This window comes from Ambystoma mexicanum, chromosome 1q (genome assembly GCF_040938575.1).
Source record: "Ambystoma mexicanum isolate Mex_15411 chromosome 1q, UKY_AmexF1_1, whole genome shotgun sequence".
In the NCBI taxonomy this organism is placed as follows: Eukaryota; Metazoa; Chordata; class Amphibia; order Caudata; family Ambystomatidae; genus Ambystoma; species Ambystoma mexicanum.
Window position 1 is genome coordinate 853814116 of NC_090922.1, and position 18158 is coordinate 853832273.

The window sequence follows — 18158 nt, forward strand, 5'->3', positions numbered from 1 at the left end:
TTAAAAGGTTCAACAGAAGTGGATTTCAAGACCTCATAGTTAAAGGGTTCTGTACAATGGCAGCAGGCCATTGGAAACTTTGGAATCATAGTTTCTTCTTCACTGTTATGAGAGGAGTACTGCATTTGCTCTGTCGGACTCACCACCTTCTCCAGACAGCTATCTGAATACCACCCCAGGGTAAGGATTAGGCAGCGGCTGCCTTCCCCTGGCCACATGGGTGGAAAGGTTAGGCTGGGGTTCAGTGATGACTCTGCAGGATTCATCACAAAATGTAGGAAGAACTATACGCCATAGATTTATGTGACAAACACGTCAACAGGTAGGCAAAAAACATAATAGCTGCCTATTGAGCACATCTACATAACGTCATGCTTGTTGACGGTTGTGGATGTAATACAGACTGCACATGTACCCGTGTTAGTAAGAAAAATAGGAGGTCTAGCTGTAATAATGTACAGGCCCCTACAAATGTACATCAACAAGTATTCATTCGGGGAATGCCATTGTTAACGCCACAGAAAGATGAAAAAGTAAAATGACTGCTAGGTCCGAATTGGGCAAAGCGGCGTGCCCACCCACACTGATATTGTGCTGATAGTGAGGGGGATGAAATGGATCCTTATCTCCAATGCAGTAGTGTCAGGGATCATGGGCAGGTTGACTTTGGGATGCCCTGATCAGCCAAATCGGGTAAATCCATTGGGTTCTTGTATTATTGCGAAAGGGTACGACAAACAAAATCAGCTAGTGCAGTGCGCATCACTGATGACGCAGTAGTATGAGAAATAGAGGAAGGGCACACCAGATGAAGTTCTGTGAGGAGGAAGCAGATGGTCATCTTGGAGGTCACAGATAGTGCTGATGGTAATAGGAACGCATCATGTGTGACTTGTAACATGACTCAAGAAAGAGACTACAGCATAATGACTATATGATGTTTATGATAATAAGCTGTGATGTTTAGTGTAGTAGAAGAGTGAAATTGTGAAAAGAATCTCTAAAATTGATCACGAAGCAGAAAAGTAGTCTCAGGCAAGAACAGATCAAAACATTGGCGGTCATACCGACCCTGGTGGTAGGGGTTTAACGGCACCGGTAAGGATGCTGGTGCCGTTAACCCCCTACCACCACATTCCGAGGTCCCTTACCGGGTCCCACCAGGAACGGCTTGTCTGACCATCCGTCCTTAGCGGGACCAGTTAAGGGACCATTGTCATGACCGCTGCCTCCAAGGAGTCAGATCCAGCCCAACATCCTTGGAAGCAGGGTCACAACTTCCATTCCAGGCACCAGCCGGTCCCCACAGGGGCCTTTTGGACCTTGTCCTGGCGCCAGTGGCGCCAGGCTCATAAGGGAACGCAGTCCCGGCACAGGAAGCGCCGGGCTCATTTTGAGAGGAATGGTGCTTGGGTGGACCTACCTGCTGCAGACCATGCTGCTCACTTACCTGTAGGATGATATCCTCATCCATTCCTGGCTGGAACTACTTTACCTTCTGGGTGTGGCCAGCACCACTCCCTGGGACTGGATACTGGAACTGTTCTGAAAGCTGGAACTTCTTTCTTGCCTGGGCGAGGCTGTGGAAGGAGACACCTAAGCACTCCAGTGGCTTATTTAAACCACACCCGATCAGTGCAACGTGCTTCGTTTTATTCTGCACTAGCAGCAGGACGCTCACCGTGTCAGCTCCAGAGAATCTTCAGCTTCAGCATCTGTGAACAAGAATTCTTCAGTCTTACCTCCCGGAAAACCAGTCTTCAGTCTTCAGCAGCGTCTGAAAGAGAACAAGGACACCAGGTTAGGACAAGGCAAAACCAGCGCTGCACTTACCTCGTCCATCGGTGCATCCCGAGGCCACGTGCCGCACTCTTCATACTCCGGCAACCCTGCGGAAACAAAGGACATTGGTTAGTGAACCTCTGTGATAATTTTGCTTACCTGTGCCACTTACGCCTCGATCTCCGCCAAGCGCTGTTTAACCGCACCTGCAAAAACAAGAAGGACATCATTAGGGGCACAGTACGCCATCACTACTCACGTGCCTTCTAGCTGTAATCTGCTTGCCCATACTCCGGCACATACCTCGGCGTCCATCTCCAACGCCGGCTGCTACGGCTACCTGAAAAAAGGGAAAAAAGACATTAAGAAGTGCATTTAACTTCGAATAACATTCTTTTACTTACGTGCCTTCACAAGCTCCGGCATTCTTCTCGCTTACCTTATCTGCATACCGGACCTGCAAAGGCAATAGACATTTAAGGGGACATATAAATAAAACTCCATATTCAAGCAATTACCGTTCGTGCGGCTAACGACGGCCTTGCTCCCCGACTTCATCCTCTGCAATCAAGAGGCTGGGCTATGAACCAGTGAAGCAACTGGCATTAGCGCCCCTGCACAGACGCAGGATGGAGAGCTCCGCTTTCACCTATCTAAGGTGAGCACATTCAGCCTACGAGAAACGTGGGGAGTCCAGAAAGGGGAAAGTCAGATTGGCCAACCAGACATACATTAACCCCTTGTTCTCCTACTTGCAGACACCTCACCCTCCAGGTCAAAATTAAGGTGAGGAGAGGGCCCATCCAGGGTGTTACCAGAGGCCTGCGCGTGACCCTAGAAGACACTGAAATCTCCCAGCCCGGACCTGTGCCTCCGAGGGATTCAGGTGAGCGTTACAGAACGCAAAGCCTACCGCAAATTTCCCACCCAGGCGCAATGGAAACCTCGGACACAGATCAATTGGCCCAATTGCTTGGGGCACTGAGAGCTGAAGTACAGGCATCCCGCCAAGAGACAAATGCTTTACGAAGGGAGTTGATCGTTTCCAAAGAGCGAACGGATGATCTGGCCAGACAGTTGTTACAAACACAAGCGGGACAGACGTCTCTGCCTGACTCGGGAGGGAGCTACACTCCTACAACCTCAAATAATCCGGTGCAAATGAATCTACCAGGGAATGTGCCTTTGGCCCCGCCCGAACGTTTTTCTGGTGATCCAAAATGGTTTGCAGTATTCCTTAATCAATGCCGCTTGCACTTTCTGTGTAGACCCGCCGCATTCCCAACAGACCAAACCAAAGTAGCGTTCGTACTTTCCTATTTTAGCGGTAGTGCTGCAGATTGGTCCATTCCTCTTGTGACACAGGATGATCCGATCCTCCATAACTTTCAAGATTTCCAGACCAGTATGGAAAAGTTGTCCGCAAGACACTCACAGGGGCAGGCCTTGGACAATGAACTCCTATCACTAAGACAAGGGAATCAGGATCTCCTGGCATACATAGCATCTTTTAACAGACTGGTGGTTGAGACTAGGTGGCCTGAGGAAAAGAGAATCACGCTTTTCTACAGAGGGCTGCGTGGAGAACTTAAAGATGTCTTAGCACAGGTGGTGAATCCTCCTCAAGATTGTTCCGATTATATCGACCTAGTAGTCCAATTAGATCACTGGCTACAGAACAGGAAGACCGATCGTTCCAGATTGGAAACCCAAATATTTTCAAGACCTCAGAGCTCAGCTAAAGGAAAGGATTCCGTGGAGCCCATGCAGATAGGGGTTGTTAAAGGACCATTAACCCAAAAGGAGCGGGAAAGGAGAAGACAATTACAGCTGTGCCTCTACTGTGGGAATTCCGGACATTTCCTTCGTGATTGTTCAGTGAAACCAGTCAAGAAGGCTGTAGGAGCTTCCGATAAGAATGCTGAAAAACTAGAATCGGGAAACAACCTCGCCCGACAAGTGTAGAGGTCCGCTTGCCGAGCGTTAAAACCAGTTCCTTGACCTCGCATTTGGTAATGCCTATGGTCCTCATAAGTCCAGATCGACCAGATCGCATGCATGCTATTAAAGCATACATTGATAGCGGAGCGATCGGTAACTATGTAGATCAAGATATGGCAACCAGGATGAATCTTCCTCTATGTTCTAAGATGGTTAAAGACGTAATCACTACAGTGGATGGTACAGAAATAGCTTCCGGACCGGTTTCTCACACCACCATGGAAGTGTCGTTGCTATGCCAAGATGGACATCGGGAGAAGATCGTGTTTGATGTAATCAAGGCCCCGCAGTTTCAAGTAATCCTGGGAATTTCTTGGTTGGAAAAGCACAATCCTCAGATAGACTGGCGAGCCAAGGTAATCCGGTTTCCAGAATGCGCCCCAACTTGCTATCCTCGACCCGATATCAGGCTAGCAGCCATCGCTTCAGAGAGCCCCCAATTGCCTCCAGAATACCAAGAGTTCCGCGACGTCTTCCAGAAAGATCAGGCCAACACTTTGCCCCTGCATCGGTCATACGACTTCCAGATAGACCTAATACCTGGATCTACTCCTCCGTGCAGTAGAATATATGCTCTCACTGAGCCGGAAAATCTCCATCTCAGGCAATACTTGGACCAGTATCTGGCTAACGGATTTATTCGTCCCTCGAAATCTCCAGTTTCTTCAGCTTTGTTCTTCGTTCCGAAAAAAGAAGGTGACCTGAGAACATGTATCGACTATCGCGCCCTGAACCAGATTACAGTCAAAAACAGATATCCTTTGCCTCAGATTCCCGAATTATTGGACCAAGTTAAAGGTGCCTGCATATACACAAAGCTAGATCTCAGAGGAGCTTACCACTTGCTACGCATTAAGGAGGGTGACGAATGGAAGACGGCCTTTCGCACTAAATTCGGATTGTTTGAGTATCAAGTAATGCCCTTTGGACTATGTAACGCACCGGCCGCCTTCCAGTTCTTTATGAATGACGTTTTCCGAGAACTTATTGATGTGTGCGTAATTGTTTATATCGATGACATCCTGGTATACTCATCCTCAGAAGCTGATCACCGAAGACATGTCACAGCGGTTCTACAGAGACTTCGTCAACACCGTTTGTTTGCTAAATTGGAGAAGTGTACTTTTCATGTAAAGGAAGTCGAATTCTTGGGGTTCATCTTGTCACCCAATGGAGTTCACATGGACTCAAGAAAGGTGGACGCTATCACCAAATGGCCGTCCCCAACTTCCGTGAAAGGAGTACAGAGCATGTTGGGCTTCGCTAATTTTTACCGGAGATTCATTCCAGAATTCTCTCGAGTAGTTCAACCCATCACGGCCCTTCTGAAAAAGAATAAAAAATTCGAGTGGACTCCAGAGGCCGAACAAGCCTTCCAAGAATTGAAAGCCAAATTTATCTCCGCTCCAGTCTTGAAGCATCCTCGTCCAGAACTTCCTTATATCGTCGAGACAGACGCATCCAGCCTCGCAATGGGGGCTGTGCTATCACAAAGAGATCCTGAAACACACCAATTACACCCTGTGGCATTTTGGTCCCGCAAATTATCGGCCCCCGAAAATCAACTATACAATTACGGACAAAGAACTTCTGGCAATTAAGTCCGCCTTTAAGGCCTGGCGTCATTATCTCCTGGAAGCCCGGCACACTGTCACTGTAATCACTGATCATCGTAACCTCCAGTATCTGAAGTCAGCCAAGGCCCAATCTTCGAGACAACTCCGCTGGGCATTATTCTTCGCGGAATTTGATTTTGTGATCACGTATCGGCCAGGCAATAAGAACGGAAAAGCAGATACCCTTTCCCGAATAGGGGTAGACGAACACACAGCTAATCCAGAGCCGGTACCAATAATCCCCGAACAAAAGATACTGGGAGTAATCAACACGCTATCCCTTGAAGATATCGAAGCGAAAGTCAGTCAACTAATAACTTCTGAAGATTCATTGAATTGGCAACTGAAAGGAAAAGATTTTACAATAGATCGGAATCTATTGTATTTCCAAGGAAGACTATATTTGCCATGTGTTGACTTACAGAAGCAGGTCATCACCTGCTACCATGATTCACTAATAGAAGGACATCCTGGAGTTGCCAAAACCTTAGAGAAAATCAAAAGACATTTTTGGTGGCCATCTTGGAGGAAAGATATTAAAGATTTTGTGGCTTCTTGCGGCATCTGCGCACAAAACAAGAGTCAGAAGGAAAGACCAGAAGGTCTGCTACATCCAATAGACATTCCACCTTGCCCTTGGCATACTCTCTCAATGGATTTTATCACAGATTTACCCCCCTGCTCCGGATACAACACAATTCTAGTAATCGTGGACCTTTTTTCAAAAATGGCTCATTTTATTCCACTGAAAGGTTTACCCACAGCTCCCGTTTTGGCCCGAGAATTCCTTGAAAACATCGTCCGGTTGCACGGTTTCCCTTCAGTGTTAATCTCTGATCGAGGGAGCCAATTTATTTCCCATTTTTGGCAAAGTTGCTGTCGTTTAGCGCAAATTGATGTACGACTTTCCACCAGCCATCACCCCCACACTGACGGGCAGACTGAGAGGACTAATCAAACTCTGGAACAATATCTACGCTGCATGTTGCAACAATCGGAGGGCCCTTGGAAGGATGTCCTTTGGATTGCTGAATATGCCTACAACAATTCAATCCATTCAGGAACTGGAAAAACCCCTTTTTTTCTGCTGTATGGAATTCATCCTCGAACCTCTAATTTGGATCCACCTCAAGCTCTCGGAACGCCCGCTGTAGACCATCTGGATGCGACAATAACTCAAGCATTTAAGGAAGCCACAGCCCACCTTCAACGAGCCAAGGAAATGTATAAGAAAGGAGCGGATCGACATCGAAAAGAGGCCCCTCAATACCAAGTAGGAGATCAAGTCTGGCTGTCCACTAAGCATTTATCCCTAAAAGGACCACGCACCTTCAACCCAAGGTATTTAGGACCCTACACGATCACGGCTGCGATAAATCCGGTGGCTGTGAAATTGGAGTTACCTACTCGGATGAAGATACATCCCGTTTTCCATGTTTCTCTCCTAAAACTTATGCAACCCGGAACCCGTTTGACTAAACCCCCAGAGCCAATCCAGGTTGATGGAGAACTCGAATTTGAAATTCGAAACATCTTGGATTCCAAAATTTCCAAATCGAAACTGTACTACCTGATTGATTGGAAGGGATTTGGCCCCCAGGAGAGATCTTGGGAGCCTTCAGAATATGTCCATGCACCTCGTCTAGTCAGGAGGTTTCATCGAACTTTTCCCAACAAGCCAAAGCCTCCAGAGAAGACAAGCTTGGGAGGGGCCTTTAGGGGGGGTGCTGTCATGACCGCTGCCTCCAAGGAGTCAGATCCAGCCCAACATCCTTGGAAGCAGGGTCACAACTTCCATTCCAGGCACCAGCCGGTCCACACAGGGGCCTTTTGGACCTTGTCCTGGCGCCAGTGGCGCCAGGCTCATAAGGGAACCCAGTCCCGGCACAGGAAGCGCCGAGCTCATTTTGAGAGGAATGGTGCTTGGGTGGACCTACCTGCTGCAGACCATGCTGCTCACTTACCTGTAGGATGATATCCTCATCCATTCCTGGCTGGAACTACTTTACCTTCTGGGTGTGGCCAGCACCACTCCCTGGGACTGGATACTGGAACTGTTCTGAAAGCTGGAACTTCTTTCTTGCCTGGGCGAGGCTGTGGAAGGAGACACCTAAGCACTCCAGTGGCTTATTTAAACCACACCCGATCAGTGCAACGTGCTTCGCGTTATTCTGCACTAGCAGCAGGACGCTCACCGTGTCAGCTCCAGAGAATCTTCAGCTTCAGCATCTGTGAACAAGAATTCTTCAGTCTTACCTCCCGGAAAACCAGTCTTCAGTCTTCAGCAGCGTCTGAAAGAGAACAAGGACACCAGGTTAGGACAAGGCAAAACCAGCGCTGCACTTACCTCGTCCATCGGTGCATCCCGAGGCCACGTGCCGCACTCTTCATACTCCGGCAACCCTGCGGAAACAAAGGACATTGGTTAGTGAACCTCCGTGATAATTTTGCTTACCTGTGCCACTTACGCCTCGATCTCCACCAAGCGCTGTTTAACCGCACCTGCAAAAACAAGAAGGACCTCATTAGGGGCACAGTACGCCATCACTACTCACGTGCCTTCTAGCTGTAATCTGCTTGCCCATACTCCGGCACGTACCTCGGCGTCCATCTCCAACGCCGGCTGCTACGGCTACCTGAAAAAAGGGAAAAAAGACATTAAGAAGTGCATTTAACTTCGAATAACATTCTTTTACTTACGTGCCTTCACAAGCTCCGGCATTCTTCTCGCTTACCTTATCTGCATACCGGACCTGCAAAGGCAATAGACATTTAAGGGGACATATAAACAAGACTCCATATTCAAGCAATTACCGTTCGTGCGGCTAACGACGGCCTTGCTCCCCGACTTCATCCTCTGCAATGAAGAGGCTGGGCTATGAACCAGTGAAGCAACTGGCATTAGCGCCCCTGCACAGACGCAGGATGGAGAGCTCTGCTTTCACCTATCTAAGGTGAGCACATTCAGCCTACGAGAAACGTGGGGAGTCCAGAAAGGGCAAAGTCAGATTGGCCAACCAGACATACATTACCCCCTTGTTCTCCTACTTGCAGACACCTCACCCTCCAGGTCAAAATTACGGTGAGGAGAGGGCCCATCCAGGGTGTTACCAGAGGCCTGCGCGTGACCCTAGAAGACACTGAAATCTCCCAGCCCGGACCTGCGCCTCCGAGGGATTCAGGTGAGCGTTACAACCATGGAGCTAATAACGGGCACGCAATTTGTGGGCCCGTTATTAGCACCTTCCCCATTCCCATTGAGCCCTATAAGGGCTCAAATGGGAATGGGGAATGGTTTTCTGAATGGGGACTTACCAGGTCCTCCAAGGTTGGAATGACCCGGTAAGTCCCCATTCAGAGACACCGGACCCGGGTTTGGAGGCAGCCATGCTCCAAACTCGGAATGACCCCCATTGTGTTGCTGGCGCATCAAACTGAGGATACCAGGAGTTAGAATCATCTTGAAAAGTGGATGGACCAATTTATGGTCTCATTCAATGCAGAACTATGAGTGTCTAATTTATGTATCCAGTGATGTTCTAATTTGTGCAACCGTCCTGTGACTGAAACATTGTAAATGTCAGGGTAAATGGTCTCCAGTATGAAACAATGTAGTCATTTGCTGAATGTGATTCCTCCAGAAAATGCTTACCAAGAGGTGCTTGAGTTTGGACCATTCTGATCGTGGATCTGTGTTCATTTATCCTGATACTAGTGTTTCATGTTGTCATGCCAATGTACCAAACTTCATACTATGATATCATGTTTCCTTAGTGCCACAATTGTCTAATTTATTCCCTCATCTGCTTATCACGATAATGGATAATGTCGTAGTCTGGTTAACATTGTGCCCTGCTTCAAATTGATATGTACTGCTCCTATGCTCTTCAAGAGCCCTACATCATGGGGATTTTAAGTCCATAAAGTGCTGGGTACCTTTGCAATATCTTCCTGTAAATATGTGGGCATATTTTTGGCAATAACTATAGGGTAAGGTACATTCCCATGCTAAATCATTATATGGCACGGAATGCAAATCTCAAATATCATCTCACCATCATTGTCAACATCTTCAAACAACTGTCCATCGGACACCCCACTCAGTGGTTTTGCTGGGTCAATACACACAATTGTACGCCACTCATCTCCCTCCTCGGCAGTCTCTATTAGCACTACCTTGTAGTCCACAATCATCACCGCCTCCAAGTGTAGCGTGATAATGGTGCCTAGAGCATGGTCAACTGCTGGCCTAAACAAAAATTAGATGGCACTCTCCATGGTTTGTTCCTGATGCCTAGCAACCAACTCAACTACACTGTCACTCATAAATGAACAAAGTGTATTCTTCTTGTAGCGCCGTCGCTATACAATGCTTGTGTTACTGCCAGAACCCTAACATAAATATTCCTGGTGTGGAACACACTACCCCTTCTTCTGTGAATGAGATTGTCATATTTAGCTTGCTTAGCATGTCCCTTCCTAACAAGTTCACTGTTTTTTTAGTTGAAAACTATAGCAGAGTTAACACCACTTGAGTACCTACCTTGATGGGTAAATCTTCTGTAAATGGAACCGATTTTATTGCCCGAGAGAGCCCCTGCATGCCCATTACTTTTCCTGATAAGGGGAAGAGTTGTTCCTTTATGCATGATTTTGTTGCACCTGTACCTACCATAAAAATGAATGATTTGTTGTCTATATTCACACCCGCCAGGGGTTCCTCTTCCAGGCCGGCAGTGATTGACAGAACTGGGCACGTCAGGGCTATCTCTGGGATGTCCTAATCTGGATAGGTGTACAACCCTGGGAAAAGAAAAAGCTTACCTTCCACAACACTCGCCCCTGCATAGTGCATCACTGTGCCGTGCAGCAAAACATTTGTGTCCCATAGTTGGGGTACTGACTGCTGTGTCTGCTGCTGTGCATGCACAGGTGCACTATTTGGCGCTGATGGTTGCATCTGGTGTGGTAATGCCACCTGATACTGATGCTAGGGCTGTTGCCCCTGCTGGGACACCTGCGCTGGGCCATGCGGGGCACTTGGAGGCATCATTTCCAACAGCTGATTATATGTAATCGGGACCGCCGGTTCACTGGGATAGGCACAGTGATCATATGAATACGCTTGTCTACCTCTAAATACTCGCAAAAAAATTGCCCATTCTCCACATGACCAACATGTTCCAGGTCCTCCAAATATCGGCCTGATCACTCCAAATCCTCCTCCTCTACCTCCTACGCCTTGCTATCCCCTGCTTCTTCATTGATAACCTCCCTGATAACCTTGGTTATCTGGGAAACCTTGTTCACCTTTTGTCCACTTCTGTGCCATTCTCAAGTCCACCTGGCCTGCAGACAGGCTCTCAATCACTGCTCCTTCTATACTCTACTTTGCTAGTTTCTCCTGCACTTAGCTTCTGTCTTCTGTGCATTATCCACCATGACCTTCTCCTTCTCCTGCCATCACTTACAATGGGGTACTATAATTGCCTGTCTCAGCCATCCACATATCCTGAATTTGTGTTATATATTGTACAGGATCATCGCCTGATTTCATAATGCATGCCATAATCGAGTTTATATCAGTTGTGTCAGGATACGCTGCCCTTAAGGCAGCCCATACTTTTGCCTGACAATCATGAAAGTGTGCTCCATCATGATCATCATTGCTCATTTGTAATCCTGGGTATTCCGCTTTCCTCCAAATGAAATCTGCTTAATCTCCTAACAATGCAGTGAGCAAACTTTTCATAAGAGCCACTGCAAGTGTAATACTCGCTGTTTGCTTTTCAAGTGCATATATCCACTTGCCTGCTTCTGCAGTGAGCAACGGCAGTGCCTTCATCAAATTCTCGCTATCCATGTATGTCTATGGCACATATTGTGCTCGTCCAGGGCCTTTAAGTAAAAGTGAAAACTCTGTTCCCATCTGCTTAGCGGTAATGATCTCCCCCTCTCAGTCACCACTGCAATGTGGATTGCTTGCGAGCTAGGTCTAGGACCCCATAAACTCTCCACTCTTGGTGCAACCCTGGGTGGGATCTCTCCCCCCCGCTCCTCTTCTGTTGTCCATTCCTCCTCCTCTGCTACTCCTGCTTCTATGGGCCTCATTACGAGGAAGGAGGTAACCATGCCGCTTTTAGCTGCATGGCTACCCCCTTACCGGGTAACGGGTCCGGGTTCCTTGAATGAGGAATTACCAGGCCATTCCGACCTTGGAGGGCCCGATAATTCCTCATTCAAGGAACCCAGACACAGTACATCCCAATTCCCATTCGAACCCCCATAGGGCTCAATGGGAATGGGGAGGATGCTAACAACGTTGTTAGCATCCTGGTAAAACCAGGCGTCCTTAGCGGGTTCCCGCAAGCAGACCTCGTAATGGGGCGGTAAGGGGTTAACGGCCCCAGCACCTTTAACCGACACCGTTAAGCCCTTACCGCCTTCCTCGTAATGAGGCCCGTCTTTTCTGATTGACTCATAGGGGGTTATTACGACCTTGGAGGTTGCCATGCTGCAATTTGCATCATGGATACCTCCATTCCGGGTACCGGACCGGGTTCCCTGAATGGGGAAGTACTGTGCCATTCCAACCTTGGAGGGCCCGGTATTTCCCCATTCAGAGAACCCGGACCCGGCCCATCCCCATTCCAATTTGAGCCCCCATAGGGCTCAATGGGAATGGGGAGAATGCTAACAACAGGCATGTTAATGACGGGCCCGTTGTTAGCATGCTGGGCTGCTCGCGGGACCCGCTAAGGATGCCTGGTGTTACCAGGCATCCTTACCGGGTTCCGCGAGCAAACCTCGTAATGCGGCGGTAGGGGGTTAACGGGGCCGGCAGCTCTACCGGCCCCGTTAAACCCCTACTGCCAGGGTCGTATTGACCCCCATAATCTAGTCTGTCAGCATGCTGTAGCCCCCTAGGATATCCTTCATTCTTGCAGCTGTCATCCTTCACTCCGATGTGTACGATCCAATAGCTCTTTTATCAATTTGAAATAAATTATCACCTGCTCTCCATTCGTCTGGACCTATTGGCGCTCTTCACCCCTGTCCCTGTTCTAGCATTTATCGCGCAAGGTCTGCTTCTGCCCATCAGAGCACTCTTTCTTTAACTCTATCCACACCCTGTCGTATTTCTCCACTCGTATCAGCCACCCACTCCCAATGGTTTTTTACTATCTTTTCTCAGTACCACGGAAGTGCGGTCCACATGTATTTGAGTGGGGTAATGGCACTCATGGTTACTTCTGGTTACACACTTTTAATATCCTTTTGTTTCCTAAACACTGATCTAGTGGTGTTGATCTATCCCACCCTCCCAACACTGATGGCACTCCATGTTCCCCCTCCCCATTCTAGTCACACGACACCACACACTTTTACACCACACCTCTTCACACAACTCGGCACCTGCCACTCCACACTATCACAATTCCATAAACACCATAAACCACACTTCAATAAAACACAATACTATACACAAACGGTTTAGACCCTTCCTCAGCCTCCTCTTTGATATGAGGGAATTTACCTCCTTACCCTCCCTATGCCAGGTGAAGGGATACCAGGCCTGCCATACAATGGGCACTTACAACACAAAGTCACACTTATTTACAAAATGGTTTGGTCCCTTCCTCTGTTCCCTTGCCTTGGGATGAGAGAATTTCCCCTCCTTGCACTTCCTTTTGCCGAGTGGATGGACCCCATGGCTTTCATATAATGGACCTCTACTCTACTTGCAGCACTGCTTTCCCCAACAATGGAGGTGATTCCGTTTTCTCTCCTCTTTTTCTCACACTATGTTACTGTGAATATACACAAACAGGGTAATTCATGGAAATTCGCACAAAAGTGGTGCAGACGGCTTCCGCACAGTGTTCCCGTGCGATAGACTGCGCCAGCCGCGTGCGAAAAATCCATTTCAGCGCACAGCGTATTCATGGATTTTAGCCTCCAAAACCAGCCGTGGCGCAGAGTGGCGCAGCGACCCTGCAGCAGCGCCAGTTACGCCCCCAAGAACGCCCTTGCGCAAGGAAAAGGCATCAAAATCCCCAATCCAGCGCAAAGGTCTGCGACAACCCAAAACCAGTTTACCGGACTGCCAAACAGCAAACGCCAAGCGGGGAATGTGTATTACGGGTTTCGCTGTAACTTCCACACGCGAAAGGGCCTGTGCGAACGGGTACGTGTATAACTGGGGTTCGCGTGAAGTTACACACGCGATTGGCCTGGGTACATGTATTTCAGGGGTGCGCGGGAAGTGTTACACGCGATTGGGCTGGGTATGTGTATTTCAGGGGTGCGTGGGAAGTTTTACACGCGATCGGGCCTGGGGGAGCGGTGTACGTGTATTCCAGGGGTGCGTGGGAAGTTCTACACGCGATTGGCCTGGGTATGTGTATTCCAGTGGTGCGCGGGAAGTTTTACACGTGATCGGGCCTGGGGGAGCGGTGTACATGTATTCCAGGGGTGCGCGGGAAGTTCTACACGCGATTGGCCTGGGTAAGTGTATTTCAGGGGTGCGCCTGTGTTTTCACATGCGACTGGCCTGGGTACATGTATTTCAGGGGTGCGTGGGTGTTTTCACACGCGATTGGCCTGGATATGTGTATTTCAGGGGTGCGCGGGAAGTTTTACATGCGATTGGGCTGGGTACGTGTATTTCAGGGGTGCGCGTGTGTTTTCACACGCGACTGGCCTGGGTACGTGTATTTCAGGGGTGCGCGTGTGTTTTCACACACGACTGGGCTGGGTACGTGTATTTCAGGGGTGCGCGTGTGTTTTCACACGCGACTGGCCTGGGTACGTGTATTTCAGGGGTGCGCGGGTGTTTTTACACGCGATTGGCCTGGATACGTGTATTTCAGGGGTGCTCGGGAAGTCTTACACGCGATCGGGCCTGGGGGAGCGGTGTACGTGTATTTCAGGGGTGCGCAGGAAGTTTTACACGTGATTGGGCTGGGTACGTGTATTTCAGCGGTGCGCGTGTGTTTTCACACGCGACTGGCCTGTGTACGTGTATTTCAGGGGTGCATGGGTGTTTTCACACGCGATTTGCCTAGGTACGTGTATTTCAGGGGTGCGCGGGCGTTTTCACACGCGATTGGCCTGGGTATGTGTATTTCAGGGGTGTGCAGGAAGTTTCACACGCAATTTCAGCAGGCTACGTGTATTTCGGGGGTGCCGGGGAGTCCTACATGTGATTTGGCAGTGTGGGTCCTCCCAGGTGTTCCCTGTACACCCTCCACGGCCCCTGCAGGCAGCCCACACCACAGGGGACTACCCTTCATCCCTGGTCATGTCCCGCAGGCAGCCCACCCAACATGGGCATGCCCCCCACCAAAGGCACATGTCTCCTTGCACTACTGATCACCAACTCATGTCCCCTTGCACCCCCACCCCCCAGCATTGCGGGGCACCTGCCAGCAGGCCCCCACTCATGTCCCACTCATGTCCCCCTGCGCCCCCACCCCCCAGCATTGCGGGGCACCTGCCAGCAGGCCCCCACTCATGTCCCACTCATGTCCCCCTGCGCCCCCACCTCCCAGCTTTGCGGGGCACCTGTCAGCAGGCCCCCACTCATGTCCCCCTGCACCCCCACCCCCCAGCATTGCGGGGCACCTGCCAGCAGGCCCCCACTCATGTCCCCCTGCACCCCCACCCCCCAGCATTGCGGGGCACCTGCCATCAGGCCCTGACACATGTCCCCCAGCCAACACGTCATCACAATCTAGATCTCTGGCCCTTATGGGCAGACTCCACATGCCAAACACCCACCCAAGTATTGCATCCACCCACTTAGAAATGCCAATTACATGATACAACCCCAATGGCAAGTATGTAAATGAACACATGTCCCTCACATACACACAATGTGTGTAAGTGAAAATCAAAACCCATATCATGATATGCATGAAACTAATGAGATGATACTACACATTGAAGTTTGATGAAAAAAATGTATTAAAAGCAACATAAATGGAATTAAAAATAAACAAACGACAATGGGAATCAAAAACCAAAAGCAGCATGGCCGTAAAATAATGAAGAACCACAAATCATAATCCAAAGGAAAGGTGTCCAAAGTCACAGTTCAAAAAAGTAAATCCAAGGGAAAAACAAAACCGAAAACCATTGCTCCATGGGTAAATCCAAAAAAAAAAATTAAAATCCAACAGTCAACTATATACAGATAAACAATCCAGGGTCCATGATCCCAACTGAAGAAATGAAACCTATCTAAAAATACTACCTAATAAAAAAACTATATACAAAAATGTGGTCCATTGTCCCAAAGGTCCAAAATAAATAAAAATGCAAAGGAAACCTAACACTAACTATACATAACTAATTACAAGGGCAGCGGGCTAGTCCGACGGCTCACTGGTTGTTGTCATGGCCCGGGGCATCATCGAACTCCTGTTCAATGGCTTGGAGGCGGGCATGTTCCCTGGCCCCGAGGTCTCGCAGGGATAATGCAGTGTCCAGCTCCAACTCCCTGCGAAGACCCTCGAGGCACTCAGCCCGCCTCAGCGCCCTCTGCATGGAGTTCTCCGCCCTGACCATTGTGAGCCGTTCCTCCTCTGCCCGCTGCCGCTCCGCACCTATCTGCTGGCCCAACTGCTCCCACACGGAAGCCACTCCCATTCCAGGGTTCTCCTGCCCTCCGGCCGATGCCTGCACCCCTGATGTTGATGGCCCCGAGCCATGATGCCTCCCACGTCGAGCCCGCCGCTGCCTCCGACGCAACTGCCTGTGCCAGCACGACGGCATCCAGGCTGATGGAATCCACCGACGCCGTCGTGCACGTGCCCTGCCCTATGAGGCCGTCACATCCTCCATCTGCTGGGGTCCAGTTGCTGGTGTGTCCACCCCTGCTGGACCTCCGACTCCCGACTGTGGCAGGGATGGGATCCCCACCGAGGTGGCTGGGCAGGTCCACAGGGGGCCCTGGTGGCATCTGGGCCGGAATACGGCATGGAGAACGACTGGCGCATAGCCTCCACAGAGGAGGAGAGGGTCACCAGAGTGCCCGACACATGTACGAGACCCCCGACCATGACCGCTCCCAACTGGGCCAGATTGGCACGGTGCTCTTCGTGATGACGTGCGTGCTCCCCCCGGGAAGCACGCACCTCATCACGAATGACACCCGTGCGCAACGCAACGCCAATCAGGACCTTCTCCATATGGCCAGGGGTCCCCTCGTCCACAGGGAGTCAGATGACATGGACATCCCCCCTACCTGCGGACGGGCCTGGGATGGGGCATCCCTGCTGGTGCATGGTGGTGCAGTCACAGTGTCAGGGACAGTGACATGCACAGGCACCTCCAAGGCGACCTGTGCTGCCTCCTGCCCCTGCCCCTGGACTGCACCACTTGCACCAGCAGGGATGCCCCCACCAGGCCCCATGTGCGGCTCAGTAGCTGCCTCCTCCTCCTCTGTGGAAACCACCAACCTGGATGGCTCCACAGCATCTTCCACCATTGCAAGCCCCTGTGGGGGCTCACCCACCCCTTCCGCTGCAGCCGTGGGGGCATCCCCGCCGCTTTGCTCCACAGCGCCGTCTCCGCCCTCTTCTTCACTTTGCGCTGTATAGAGGGAGACATAGAACACAAGCATCAGGGTACTGTACAATGGTCCCCTAGACAGGAAGCAATAGCAGATGAGTGGCACTGTCAAAGAGCACTTCCATCATGTCCCTCCACAACACATGGGTCAGTGCAGGCAACACACATGCAGTAACAGGCATGGCGCATGCTATGGACATAAGCAAACATGTCCAAGGGACTCTTGAAACATACAATGTTGTTTTTGAACTCACATGCATCATGGGTCATGCCTATCACATTCACACACTTCACTGTACTTTCATCCATCTGGACCCGTACACCCCAGACACAGTGGATGCAAGGATAGCTAGTCTGCATCAGTGAATCAGAACATTGACACAGACATGTGTCATACATCCATGGCATTGACAAGTCACAGACACGCAGGTCAGAAACACAGACATGGACACCATACATGTACATGGCATCATCACCCATCCCTCACCCCCACCCATGTCCAGGAACAGAGACTGGCATGCTCTCATGTGTCCATTCCGCATAGGGCTCCCCATGTAGCATTTAAACACATACACCAACTGTGTGCTTCACACATTACTGGCCTCACATGCATGACCATGATGTCCCTGCACACACACACGTGTACATGGCCTATGTCACACATACAGGCAAGTATCAGACAACCAGCACACTGCAACATGCCCTGTCTCACACAGCAATGCTTGGGCACTTACCGCTCGACTCCAGACGGGTCTGCCTCTCAAGGACCTGGATGTGGAGCGCTGGGGATATGCATTCCAGGACCCTCATCTGATCTTCCGACAAGTGGCCCCTTAGCATCCGCTGCCTTCAAGAGGCGCCGGGCCTTGTTGAGGGTCCTGGACCTGAAGTCCTCCCAGCGCTTCTTGACATGATGGAATAGTTGGACTGCCACCCCCTCTGTGTTGATGGCAGTCACGATGTCCGTCCAGATCCTGTCCCGTCCTTCCTTGTCGGCACGTGATGATCCGAAGAGGGCATCATAATGCCCCAGGACATGCTCCACCAGGACACCAACTTCCTTCTGACTGAAGCTGGTGGCCCTCTGCCCCTCTGGCTGGGGGTCGCCAGTGGTCTCGGATGGTGTTTGCCCCGACATGGCGACCCCCAAGGCAGGCCTGGGTGGGCAACTGGGTCCTGGGG